We start from the raw sequence: 13,477 nt of genomic DNA on the forward strand, positions 1-13,477 counted from the left end.
CAGGGGAGTACAAGTGGCTAATTAACATTATCCACTTTCCTGGACTGTCACATTATCATGCAACTATTCCCATGAGACGACCCTCAACTAAACCCCCATGAGTAGAAAACCTCAATAGCAAGGTGGTTTGTAAATTGGAAAGGCTTAGCATGATGTGAAAAATTACTGAGCTAAGGCTTCCCCATATCTTAAGCCTTCCTGAATTCCAGTGCAAGTATTAACTTACAAACTCAGACTACGAGGGAATTCAGTAGTTGCAACACATTGGTGGTTTTCAACATTAACTTCTGGGCTAACTGCAGCACAGAATGGGTAGTTTATTTGGTCACCTGTTCATGCTCCTCATTCTATGTGGGACAAACATTTAGTCCTTTTTGCCTCAGGATTGGGGAGCATCTTAGTGATATTAGGAATAAACGTCCTTCCAATGCTTTGTATAAACATATGTGCAAACACAATACTGCATCTTTTTATTTTATTGTTATAGATTGTATTGTGGGTAGATGTAGGGACAAATCAGGATGGCACGACATACTTAATTTTAAGGAACGTAAATGGATTATTAAGTTAGGAGCTTTATTTCCACCTGGGCTTAATGACCAATTATGAATGCACCAATGAACTGTTTCATGTAATATATATATATATATATATATATATATATATATATATATATATATATATATATATATATGAATGTATTTTGGGTTGCTCATATTTACTCACTGAAGAAGGCTATTACAGCCAAAACCGGTTTGGGGCAGGTAGTTGGGCTTATTTCCCTCTACCTTGTTATGTGATTTTCTTATTTGAATTAAACTGTGGGTTTCCACCTTTACTGCTGGCTTTTACCTTTGTTTGGATGTGTCATTTCACGAGTCGTGCAGCAGCCGTATGTGCATCAAGCAATCACTTGGTTCTTCCTCTCTTGTTGCTGTTGGCATCTGGTGGTTTCCCTCCATGAGTGTGGATTACTTTCATTCATCGGTGGTTTTGGTCGTTGGATTACTTCCATTTGCCCTGTGGATCTACTTAGTAATGTTCATAACCTTATAAGGATTATTATCTTTAATTTGAATTTCGTTGCTTCCTGATTTGGAATTACCAACACGCAATTTCAGGTGACTATTTGACTTATTTCACTGACTTGCATTTTGGTGCATTTCAGAAAATGGTTTGAATGGTCAACATCGGCTTTTTTGGACATTCAGCATCATCCAAAGGAACTTTGGCTTTACTTTTATGCATAAATTATTTATCACCGTCAGTACTGTGATCTGAGTGAGCAGTTTGGCTGCCTAAGGGGTAGACGTTTATGTGTTTCTTTATGTACTGTTTTTCATGGAAAATCTTTCTGGAAACAGTTCTGCCTTACAATGGACTTGGTTACTTATCATTTACAATGAAGGACATTTAACAAAAGTTTTGTTGGGGACTTATATGGACTCCATTTTCATTGGAACCTAATTTTGGGATATGTACATGTCATGTATGAAGCCAGCCTGCAGGTGGCATAAATGTCATTTTCTTGATGCATAATTCATGTATAACTATTTAATATATAGTTCAGCTATTATTGAACTTAGCTGATTTTGACTTTGGGATTTCGTTTTCGTACATGCATTTATTCATAAAGTCATTACTTGTTGTTAGTCTAATGATTAGTATAACCATTTTTCGTATTATGTTTTATATGACTGGCTCTTCTTTTAGATCGATTTGGGTTGAATAATGGCTCTGTTTTCTCTTTCGGGCTAGTTTGTTATTCAACTACTATATTTGCTGAGACGCATCATTCATCTTTTTGGTAGGCCTTGTTGCATCAATTTTTTGGTTATTTATAGGGACTGTCATTTTACCTACAATAGTTTATACAGTTAATATAGCTATGGAAATACACACCGTTTATTGGTTGATTAGTTTAGACACTATTTTTGGGTCCATTATATGAACATGGTCATTGTATTTGAGTGTTGTTGTTCCATTTAGTGAACATTTTTCTAATTGCGCTCATTGGTTTAGACTTGTGCTTAGTAGTTCTTGGCTCTGGTTTATAGTGATAGGCAGCATTGTGGTTATTCTCAGGGAAGTTTTGAATTCCCATATTACCACAGGGGCTAGCTCTAGTATCATTGTTATTAAACCAATGGGGAGTTATTTCCTATTTCTTGTTTTTTAGGATATTACACGTGTTTGTGTTGGTATCTTAATTCATTCAACGTTTCACCTACATCGTGGTTTCTGTCAGTGTTTGAATTTCTGCCCACAGTGATATGCAGCATTGTGGTTTCTTTGTTTTATTCATGTTACATCACAAGGGCTAGCCATTGTATCATTGGGGCATATAGATATCAAGTTTTTTTCCGTGCTCCGGGGGCCATTTATGCCTCAGCATATATACCAATGAAAGCAATCTGTGTATTATTATGCTTTGTTTGATCGACAGTATATAAGTATCATGTTACTTATTTGGGACCGATTTTTGTGTCTAAACCATACATATATTTCTTTAAATGGTTGGTTTTGATTGGATATTTCAAGATTTTGATTTTATTACTATTGTTGGTATGTTTGACTAGTTTCTCAGTATTGTTTATAACATGTGTATATATATATATATATATATATATATATATATATATATATATATATATATACATACATTTTTTTGCAACATGGCTTTGACTCCACTTATTAAAGGTTTGGGCTCGAACATGAATGACTTGGCCATTTTTGGTGTAGGTTTATCTGATGTGGATAACCAATCCAGGGGGTTGACTCATGACCTGGATATACAATGTGAAACCATGTTTTTTAAGTTGGGTAAAAGCATGAAGGGTCTCCGAACCAGTGTTTGGGATTTACGCCTGTTCAATGCTTATCAACTTAAGAAGATTACACCATGGGGTCTTAGAGTGAAAGTACAGCCCCTGGTACACAATATTGATGAACAGTTAACTGATGAATGGATGCAGATTCAACAATCTGCTTCCATGGGATTTGTGGATGCTTTAGCAAGTTTTTATGAATGGGCTGTCAAACAAGGGATTCAGGTAGTGGAAACACTCTGTATGGAGGTCAACAAATTTGAATCAACCGGGTCTTTTTCCTCTCAGGTTAATCAGTTAACCACAGAGTTACTTAAGCTTGAACAAATTTTAAAGGATAAGAAACTTAAAATGTTTCAAAGGGACGTATGGGATTATGAAAGAGGCAAACCTTTTGAAATGCCTAGGAATGTCACTTTTAGGCTTCTGGGCAATAAATCCTCAGCCCTCAAGAGAAAAAGACCCAAATCTATTCTGAAATGAAACTCAGAGTCATTGAGATACACATCGGGGGGATGAGACATCTTCTAATACTGAAGGGGAGGGGAACCACACAGATGCCTCACCTGATCCCAAAAGAAGGAGTTTTGTCACACCCTTTGGGTTCAGGTACAGACGAGGGGAGAGGAAGCATAAGAAATGCCAGACCGGTAGAAGGTTTGGCGAGTCTGTTACAGCTGATGATCGAACACTAGTTGACTATATGAATGTACATAACATTTCCTCTGTACACCTCACCGATTTGCAAATTAAAGTTTAAAAAAAGGCCTTAATTTTGTCCCTAGCTTTTTTGTTCCAGAACATACCTTACCACAGGATGTGATCAATTTCTGTCATTTGCTAAATCTTAAATTGTTTTTTGAAAATTATACCACTCAGGAGGTTCCAGAGTTCAAATTTAAAAGGTCTACTTTTACTTCACCTGTGTCACATATAGTATCCATTTTTCAGGCCAATGTCTTAAAAGATTTACATTGTAACCTCAGGGAATTTCAGTATTCTTACAATAATCTTTCCAAGGAGGAGGTACAATGTATCGAAGATCTTAAGAATAACAAGGCGATTGTTATTGTACCAGCAGATAAGGGTGGTGCGATAGTGGTTCAGGATTGGGTCAATTACAATGAATAAACATTAAGACAACTTGGTGATAACAGGTATTATATGGCTATGCCATTGGATCCAACTAATCACTTTAAGACTAAAATTGATTATTTTTTGACTCAAGCCAAGGAAGAGGGCATTTTTACTGATTCTGTTAGATATCAGTTGTTGGTCTCATCCCCGAATAAACAGCACTTTTATTTACTACCCAAAATATATAAGGAAGCTAGATGTCCTCCTGGTAGACCAATAGTATCAGGGTGGGGATCCATTACTGAACCACTTTCTGAATATTTAACACACTATCTTAAACCACTACTATCTATGGTATGGGCCAGAATTCAGGATACAACACAGTTTCTTGATATTATATCTGACATGAAATTGGAACCACATTGGCTTATGTGCAGATTGGATGTAACCTCTCTCTATACGAATATCCCACACTGGGCAGGTTTACTGGCTTTGGAATTTTGGTTGGGAAGATCTGGTTTATACCAACCAGGCTTTAATACTTTTTTAGTATGCCTGGCTGAATATGTTCTTACCAGTAATGTATTCTACTTCCACGACCAATGCTTTTGGCAGGTCAAAGGTACAACAATGGGTGCATCTTTTGCACCCATTTATGCAGACCTATTTATGGCCTATATTGAGGAGGTTTTGATTTATGACTCCAGTCATAATTTATATATTGATGAAATAGATAATTTGGAGGTGATATCTTGATGATTGTTGGGTGGTGTGGAGGTCGGATGAAATATACTTACATGAGTTTATTGGCTATCTTAATGATAACAAATGGGGAATTTAATTTAAACTGAATTTTCATAAATCGAAAATTGTTTTTCTTGATGTTGAAGTTAGCAGGAATCCTGACGATACTTTAGCTACACTGGTTTATAGGCAATTCCCCGAGTACAACTCATTTTTGCATGCCACTAACTTCCACCCCCAACATATCATCCGAATATCCCCAAATCACAATTCCTCAGGGTAAAAAGGATTTGTTCAAGCCAGGAAACATTTGAAGATGCCAGGGATGACTTGATACAACGTTTTCGTGAGAGAGGTCACCCTTCTGAGGCAATCAGTACAGCTTGTCACTGGGCTTCCACTCAAGACAGAACTAAGCTTTTACAATATAAGAACAAACCAAGAGGTTTTTCTAATCCTTTGATTCATCTTGTGACCACATATGGACTTAATACACGAGGGTTTATGAATATTATCAATAGACATTGGAACATTCTTATGGCCGAGGAGAGATTACACCCTTTTTTGGGTGATAGATGCTCTTTTTCATTCAGGAGAGGACGAGCATTGGGTTCCCTCTTTAGTCATTATAAGAGGGTGGGACCCAGTTTCATGGTTCCCACTCAACATACACTCACAGGTGGACCATTGATAGGCTGCATGCCATGTGGACATTGTACTCATTGCCCTAGGGCTCAGAAAACGAGGGAATTCAGTAGCTGCAATACATCGGTGGTTTTCAACATTAACTTTTGGGCTAACTGCAGCACAGAATGGGTAGTTCATTTGGTCACCTGTTCATGCTCCTCATTCTATGTGGGACAGACACCTAGACCTTTTTGTCTCAGGATTGGGGAGCATCGTAGTGACATTAGGAATAAACATCCTTCCAATGCTTTGTATAAACATGTGTGCAAACACAATACTGCATCTTTTTATTTCACTGTTATAGATTGCATTGTGGGTAGATGTAGGGACAAATCAGGATGGCATGGTATACTTAATTTTAAGGAACGTAAATGGATTATGAAGTTAGGAGCTTTATTTCCACCTGGGCTTAATGATCAATTACGATTGCACCAATGAACTGTTTTATGTACTATATATATATATATATATATATATATATATATATATATATATATATGTATATGTATATATATATATATATATATAGGATTGTATTTTGGGTTGCTCATGTTTACTCACTGAAGAAGGCTATTACAGCCAAAACCAGTTTGGGGCAGGTAGTTGGGTTTATTTCCCTCTACCTTGTTATGTGATTTTATTATTTGAATTAAACTGTTTCCACCTTTACTGCTGGCTTTTACCTTTGTTTGGATGTGTCATTTCACGAGCCGTGCAGCAGCCATATGTGCATCATGCAATCACTTACAAACTAAGGTGCCAACTTCCTTTATGTTTGGATTTTGTTTAATAGAATGTGTGCTCACTTGGTGTATGTTAAGGGGTGAATTTACAAGGACACTAGTATGTGTAGGTCTGTTTCACTAATTTTTTACTTGCCTTATTTACTTACCATGGAGTTTATAACAGAGATTTCTTCAAGTCCATTGGAATTATATGTAGAAAAAGCACCCGTAAGGGCTTGCATAACCGTCTATTTGATTGACAGTATCTGCACTAGCTTACCTGGGTAAGAATGGGAATAGCACTTACACTGAGTGCAAACTGTCTTAGAATATAGCCTATGAGTAGCTGCATGAATTCTAACTGATGGTGTGAAATACTCTCTATGTAACCTTGAAGGCTTGTAGATGCAATGACTATCACATGTAGTTTGTCACCAAATAATTAATATACAATGAACTTTTTTTGTTACTGTGGATGTTTTGCCATTGCTGTGTCCAGGTACTGCCTGTTTTTTCTGTTGTTACCTTTCTTGTTCTATAGTGCTTGACTGTCTGACAGTCTAGGACTTCTCTTTGAGGTAGTTCATATGCTGCGGCTCTTCATGGCTACAGCTGGTGCAGAATGCTTTTAACCATTGTAACCTTTATTTTGAATATTGCAATGTCTTACTGGTGAGGATGTGTCTAGCTTTAAAGTTGCTATATGGTGAAAGTGATGAACAACCTGCCAATAGTTTTAGACCTTTTAGAAAACCATCCTTATTTATACCTCAACAACATCCATTACTAGAAGCGTTTGAACAGGCAGTTGAGAAAGATTTGTTTGACTTATATAATGATACGAGTGTTAAACCACAGTTTTACAATTTGACATCTAATGAGAGACAGGCTCTTAATAGTTTGAGACAGAACAATACTATTGCCATTAGGCAAGCGGACAAAGGGGGAGCTGTCGTTATAATGGACAGCTCCAAATATGAAGAAAAAATGCATTTTATGCTTGCTGACAGTGAAACATATCTATCCATTCCCAGTTATAGATTAAACACTTTGATTAGGGATGTGCATGCTATGCTTTATGACTTATTATTATCTGATGTTATTGACAATGATTTATACTCCTACTTTTTGGTAGAAAAGCCCCTAGTACCATCATTTAGGGGGCTTCCGAAGATACACAAGAATCCTTTTGATCCGCCTTTGCGTCCCATTGTGTCTAGCCGGGGCTGGCTAACAGAACCCCTGTCGATCTACCTTAATAAGATGTTGAAACCCATTGTTTCAAAGGTCAGTTATATCCTAAGAGATACTAATAATTTCATTCAGAATCTGGCAATTTTTAACAACACGTATCCATCTTTTGACAATCTTTTACTGGTCACATTGGATGTTAGATCTCTGTTCACCTCCATCCCAAATGACAATGGTTTGGAGTATGTCAGAGCCCTATTGACACGTAATCAATTGGCTTCACACATTGTTAACAGATATATGTCTCTTCTGGAGATCGTTCTAGAGAATAACGTATTATGTTATCACAATGAATACTTTTTACAAACCAAGGGTGTAGCAATGGGCACCCCATGTGCCAACGCCTATGCCAACTTGGTGTTGGCACAATGGGAATATAATTTTGTATTCGATGATGATTCTGATTTTTCTAGACACTTGAAGTTCTATAACAGATTTGTGGACGATGTGTTCCTCATATGGGCAGGAACACTACCCCAACTGTTGGGCTTTGTTGATTATTTAAACAAGTCCACAGATTTCCTTGGTTTTGATTGCAATCATTCCACACTCAACTTAGATTTTTTAGACATCAAGGTTACCATAGGCAAACATGGTTTTGACACTGAGCTCTTTAGAAAGAGCTGTTGGAAAAACAATCTTTTACACCGAGGGAGTATGCACCCTCAACATATTTACAACAACATAGTCAGGAATCAAACCATTAGGGTTTCTAGGCTGACGTCAACAGACACAGCCTATGAACAGCATAAAACACGCTTAGCTAGGAACTTCATTTCCAGAGGATACAACAAGAAGCTAGTTGATAAGGTCATTTCCGAAGGGGATTCTAAAAGGACCAAAGAGGGTGCCCCACTCATTACCAGACCTGATGTTCAAACGAGCCACCAGACTTTGTCACAAACTTCTTACAACAGAATTGTCATACCTTATACCAACAGAAATGACCACATTCTTAAGATTCTTAACAAACATTGGCACCTACTGACGATAGATGAAGGCATTAAATCCCTCATAGACACTCAACCAAGAGTAGCGTACAAGAACATGCTTTCACTGAACCGACTTCTATGTTATGATAGAACTTACAATCATACACAACACAATACACACAAGACCGGCACTTTTGCCTGTCAATCCTGCAATCAATGCAGATACATTGCCGATTCTTATACTCACACATACACACATCCCATTACACACAGATCTTACACATTCAATCATTATGCAACTTGTAAGTCTGTTAACCTAGTTTATCTAGCCGATTGTCAGTCCTGTCACAAATTTTATGTAGGGATGACTACCAGATCGTTGCGTGAACGAATAAGGGAGCATGCCTATGCCATCACCAAAGGCAATCCTCTTAACGCACTGGCCAAACACATTATTGAGCTTGGCAATACACATACTTTCAAGTTTTTAGTTTTAGAATTAGTTCACATAGGTGGAAGATTAGGTAACTTACAAAATAGAGTGGAGGAAAGAGAAAGTAAATGGATCTTAAAGCTTCAAGCACACAGATTTGGGCTTAATGATAGGCTCACTATTAAGCCATTTTTAGCTGCCAGGTCCCTCAAACATTAACATGTAGTTTTTGAACAACATCTCGTTTTATCGCCCTTTTAAGTTCAAGATGACATCATGTGTTTTTTGTATATTTAATGACTCATTTTGCAGTATGTTTTTATGTCTGATGAAGCGTTGCGAGTCAACGCGAAAGCGCTTACACCAATTTCTGCAGTTCTTGTTTTCAATAAAGTGGATTTTATTTTATACTTTGGAATTTAATCATTCAACTGAAACACCTTTGGGAATCGTTTCACATCGTGATACAGCTTATGGTGCATTCTATATCTTTTGTGTTTAATAGAATGTGTGCTCACTTGGTGTATGTTAAGGGGTGAATTTACAAGGACACTAGTATGTGTAGGTCTGTTTCACTAATTTTTTACTTGCCTTATTTACTTACCATGGAGTTTATAACAGAGATTTCTTCAAGTCCATTGGAATTATACGTAGAAAAAGCACCCGTAAGGGCTTGCATAACCATCTATTTGATTGACAGTATCTGCACTAGCTTACCAGGGTAAGAATGGGAATAGCACTTACACTGAGTGCAAACTGTCTTAGAATATAGCCTATGAGTAGCTGCATGAATTCTAACTGATGGTGTGAAATACTCTCTATGTAACCTTGAAGGCTTGTAGATGCAATGACTATCACATGTAGTTTGTCACCAAATAATTAATATACAATGAACTTTTTTTGTTACTGTGGATGTTTTGCCATTGCTGTGTCCAGGTACTGCCTGTTTTTTCTGTTGTTACCTTTCTTGTTCTATAGTGCTTGACTGTCTGACAGTCTAGGACTTCTCTTTGAGGTAGTTCATATGCTGCGGCTCTTCATGGCTACAGCTGGTGCAGAATGCTTTTAACCATTGTAACCTTTATTTTGAATATTGCAATGTCTTACTGGTGAGGATGTGTCTGGTATTTGCCTATATAGGGACCATCTTTCCAAACTTCATGCTAACAGCCAGGACAAATGTCATTGTCCTGACTTCACATTCAGTTTCTGTTTCTGTCTGGCAGCACCAATGTACTTTATTATTTATTTATTTTATTTTTACATTTGTTAACTGGAGAAATATACACTGGTCTCCAGACACTTCTCAGGACTGGCCTGGGCTAGAAAACATCAAGAAGGCAATTCAGTTTCTAATTTTCAATGACTATACAATGCAATATACATATACATCAACATTCAATGAGTATTCCACATGCATAACAATATCATGCAGTGAACTTATGCATCAAACTAAAGTAATGTAAGAGGGCATGCAATAACATTAATATAGTAGAAAGAGGAAAAAAATTATGGGCACACAAGCATAGATACACATACACATACAAGTGACTATATATAAATAGATAAATTTATATATTTATATATATATATATATATATATATATATATATATATATATATATGCGTGTGTATACAAGTAAGGGAAAAGAAGTAGAGGATGAAAAGTTAGGTAGATATCTAAAGCAAAATGAAATGATGTGAAAATATGCCATGTTTTTAGGAAAGATAATGGAAAAAACTGGTATGACAGCAGAAGTGTACAGAAATAAAAACTGTGAAAAATATGTCATTAATAACACGAGTGGACATTAGGTGTCATAGACTAGGTGATTAATAAATTAAAATTCATTAGTGGTAATCATAAGCAACCAAGGGGAGAAAATCTTACAGCAGGGTCTTAGAGCAGGGACTAGATATTTAACAATTTTTTGGAAAAACGGTGACACTGAGAGATTTTTTGGTGTACTTTTTCAGAGCCTTCTAAGTCCCTGACCACAGACTTCATGTAATTTGTTACAGTATTCAGGTAGTAACTTTGATAAAGACCTTTCAAGCACTTTTAGTGCATAAAGTGGCCTAACAAGTCAGTTTGTATCAGTGTTTCTGAAAGTGTAGAATGTTTTATAGAGTAAGAGTTGTTTCATGGTAGGAAGTAATGTTTATTAAGCAGCAGGTCATGGGACTGAGAGCGTATGAAGATTTTTCCTCAACTTGAGGCCAGTTGCATTTGATTGTTGTAAAATAATGATGTTTCTGCACTGGGCTAAAATGTATAACTCTTATTAGTTTATTTTCATTCCTCTGGAGAAAAATTAATGTTTTGAAGAGAATGCAATGCTATAATAGGAAGAGAATATTCTAACCTGATAAAGGAGCGTTATAGCTTGTCTGGCATCCTTTGTATGTGGAAACTTTTGCAAGCTATTTTAAGCTGTGTGAGTGCTTTTTGTAACTGTATTTCAGCATGTGCTAATAAAAAACACACCTATAGCTAGCTGATCTACCACCCTGTGCTATCCTCACAAAATGGTGTCTCCTTGACTCAAAATAGAGCGGAATGTTTTCCCAGTTGAAGGCCAAAAAAGAAAAATGTAACTGTAGCATAACTATCAAATTGCTAAAAATGCATCAAGCAGTTTTTCATAGTTATCACCACTCACAGAGTGCTCCGGTGTTTCAGATGTGACCAAAAAAGTAGTATCAGCATTCATAAGTCAATGCCAGTACTGCATTACCCCACCATCGGTGCCTAATTATCCTACTCTCTAGAAATTTGCTCACGGGGCAGCCACCATTTGCCCCACCCTATTTATAGCTCTCTAAAAAAGACACCAATTGATTAAGCATTTTGCCAATGTATTTTTGCTGAGTTACAACTGGTAGTGTTTGCTGAAGAACGTCAAGGATTTGTATAGGTAGAACTAATACTAGACTTCTATTTGTGCTAAATAACATCATTGTTGATTTCTTAGTATTTAATGTTTATTTATTTTTGCACATCCAGTTCCATAGTACCTTAAAGTCTAACACTATTTATTATATGTGAAGCCACGTACCTTAAAGTTGTTCATTCCCCCTGGTATAATATAAAAGTAGTAAATTAAATCCCCGATGAAGTCACTGTAGCATCTGTTAGGTGAGTTACTGAGAATGTCCACTTTGGTACTGCTGGGTTTGTACTACTTGAATACATTTAAGACTGCTGATGTGTATTTTTTTTCTTTTACAGACATATCTGAAGTCTGCGCACAGTGTGATATCTGGTTATGTTAAGGTGCCATTATATTCCGATCTATAATACAATGCTGCATTTGTGTCTCACTTACTTTACTTGAGCTTTGCTGAGCTTTAGAAGTTTGCTTTGTAGTATTTCCAGTTTTCGTGTTTATCAGAAATTTTACAGCATATGTGTGTTTACATTGTCCTCCAAAAGTGCTCACAAAAAAGCTCAGGCACTTAGGCATGGGAAATAGAATGAGACAGAGAGGTGGTTGGTGTGTAAAGAATGATATGAGAGGTTCCATGTGAAATGAAAGAGAAGCATGGAATGGAAAGTCAGGTAACGTCACATGAAGTGTGTGTGAGGGGGGTGGTGGCACAGAGAATGTTTTAACAGATAAAAAGTCCAATGAGAGTGGTGATCAGTGGTCTGCTGCTTGGGTGATATTAGGTCTGATGCTATTTATTATATTCATATCTGATTTAATCATAGGTAATGTACATAGGATCATTCTCTTTACTGGTGACCCCATGATAGTGTCAGATGTGGTGGATGGAGGTAGGAGTTTTGATAAGGTTCTGGAAGGAATGGCTATCTGGGCTAAGAGATGGAAACTCCTATTCATTTAAGAAAAATGGAAGGTAGTGCATCTTAGTTGTGGTGGAATGTACGCTCCTGGGTTTGAGTCTTAAGTCTGACAGTCAGCACATAGAATTAAGGCTTTTCGTTGTAAATAAGCTTCTTCTGTGGTACAGGGTTTGATTCCTTCAGCTTTCTTTTGTCTATTGTGTGACCTTGATTAAGTCACTTAACCCCACAGTTTTTTGGGCCTGTTGGAAATATGAGTCAGGTTCCTTATGGGCTCTAGAACTACATACTTAGTAGCTACCTATGAGCCTATAAACATAATACAGGAGGGATGAATATAAATTGCTCTGAACAGAAGCATTTAGTCATAATGGTAGATGAAATCCTTAACCATCAGGTGCAGTGTGTCAAGGATGTGGCCAAAGGCACCAAGATGCTACAGTTTATCCTATAATGAAGACCCAAAGGTACACAGAGAATATGTGTCTACTTTACCAGGTACTGGTCTGGCCCATATCAGAGAAGAACTTTATTTATTTATGGAGACCGTGATAGGAGCTAGGTTTGACTATCTTTGTTAGAAAGCATCCAAAAGAAGGTGACAAGGATAATTCAGGGGATGCATGGGATGGCAGAAGAGGAAAGCCTCATAGTGACAGGGTCCTTTATACTGGCAAGTAGAACTGATGGAAGTACATTACCCAAGTTTATAGAATATTAATTGGGTCTTGTAGAGGTTGTTTTTAAAAAGAAAGAAATGGGGTGAATGTGGCATCAGTTGTAAACAGAAAAACATTAATATAGACTAATGAAGAATTATTTAATGGAATGGGTTAACATTTTCTGGAATGTACAGGAGAGATAGAGAGAGAAGGGGTGGGGAAAGTGTCTGGAGATCTATTACTGTAAATCCAGACAGTCAGTTTAGACAATCTGTTCTTCTTTTGACAAAACACACAGAAAATGAGCCATATTCCTAAAAAAAATGT

At 36.9% G+C, this 13,477-nt stretch overlaps 1 protein-coding gene across 2 annotated transcripts in view; it reads right to left on the reverse strand.

The window, feature by feature from the left end:
- LOC122794531 (cilia- and flagella-associated protein 251-like) overlaps window positions 1-13,477 on the reverse strand; it is a 325,579-nt gene that overhangs the window by 81,383 nt on the left and 230,719 nt on the right. The gene's annotated exons all lie outside the window — the stretch shown is intronic.

The sequence above is a fragment of the Protopterus annectens genome, chromosome 1.part0, assembly GCF_019279795.1.
Source record: "Protopterus annectens isolate FY-2018-M chromosome 1.part0, PAN1.0, whole genome shotgun sequence".
Taxonomy (NCBI): Eukaryota; Metazoa; Chordata; order Ceratodontiformes; family Protopteridae; genus Protopterus; species Protopterus annectens.